The sequence below is a fragment of the Charadrius vociferus genome, unplaced genomic scaffold (genome assembly GCF_000708025.1).
Source record: "Charadrius vociferus isolate BGI_N301 unplaced genomic scaffold, ASM70802v2 scaffold461, whole genome shotgun sequence".
Classification (NCBI taxonomy): Eukaryota; Metazoa; Chordata; class Aves; order Charadriiformes; family Charadriidae; genus Charadrius; species Charadrius vociferus.
In genome coordinates, this window is record NW_009647020.1 from 269197 (window position 1) to 270656 (window position 1460).

Consider the following 1460-nt stretch of genomic DNA (forward strand, 5'->3'; position numbering starts at 1 on the left):
ATGGCCGGCTCCTGGCCAGCTTTTCCCCCCCCGGCACCCCCGAGCCCTTCTCGGCAGGGCTGCTCTCCATCCCTCCATCCCCAGCCTGTGCCGGGACCGGGGGCTGCCCCCACCCCGCAGCAGGACCCTGCGCTTGGCCTGGCTCAGCCCCGTCACCTTCACATGGGGCCACCTCTCAGCCTGTCCTGGTCCCTCTGGATGCCATCCCCTCCCTCAGGCATGTTCACTCTACCACACAATTTGGTGTTGTCTGCCAACTTGCCAAGGGTTCACTCGGTCCCATTCTCCATGTCATTAATAAAAATATCAGTCCTGGTATGGACCTCTGAGGGACAGCACTCATTACTCTTCTCCATTCTGACATGAAGCTGTTGACTGCATCTCTCCAGATGTGGCCATCCAGCCAATTCCTCATCCATCCAACAGTTCATCCACCGTACCTCTCTCCAACTCAGGTACAAGGACGTTGTGGAGGACTGCGTCAAAGGCCACACAGACGGTAAGACAGATGGTCTTTTGTCAGACATTTATGAAGTTACTTATGTAAAATATCATCTTGTCAGCCAAGTAAGATTGATTGTGCACAAAAACTTGTTGATTAACACTTAGGCTGTCATTCTTAAATCTGTGCTCTCTCATTCCATCAACTTTTATCCAGTTTGGTTTCTTCAAACCATCAACACCCCAAGGAAGCTTACCGTGCAGTCTCTATACTCCTAAATGCAGCCAAGAGAACAGGAGCAGATAGCAGAAAACGGAAGCGAGACAGACCAACTAAGTCATGGGAGAGGTGTTTTGGTTTTCTTCAGTAGGAATAATAAAACTCTGGAACAATTAAAACTAGCGAGTTTCCTCCTGCATCACAAACCAAAGCAGCTGCGCTGCATTGTGGAACTGGGACAACTGTGAGCAACCAGTATGCCGTGGCTGTGAGAGGTCAGTGGGATCACGGGCCGCACGGCACGACGCATTTCCAGCAGAGGTAAGAAAGGACGAACACCGCTATACAATATATGCAGCAGGTCTATCAACTGCTTTCAATAAAAGGAAATCGAAGCTAAAACACAAAGAAGGGCTGCTAGGGCAGGTGACCAGGGAAAAAAAGATCCCAGGGGACGTCGGCTATCAAAACACAAGTTGGAAGTGACAGGCTTGCTAATAACTTGGAACAGGTATAAAAAAGGGGGAAAAAAAAGGTTATTTAACCTAACAGGCAACATCAGTACAAAAAGAAGTAAATATAGATTAGTCATAAATAAAGTTAAACTGCAAATACAAATTTCTAACCTACAATAGAAGAGTTCTTTTGAATGTTTGAAACAAAATACAAAAATTTAATTTTAAAAACATCTCCAAGCTTAGAAGCAACCCACAGCTGCAGGCTCAACTCAGAATTCCCTACGGAAGTTCCTTCGAGATCACCCTTCCTTTATTTGAATTCCTGAACTAAAATGATGCTT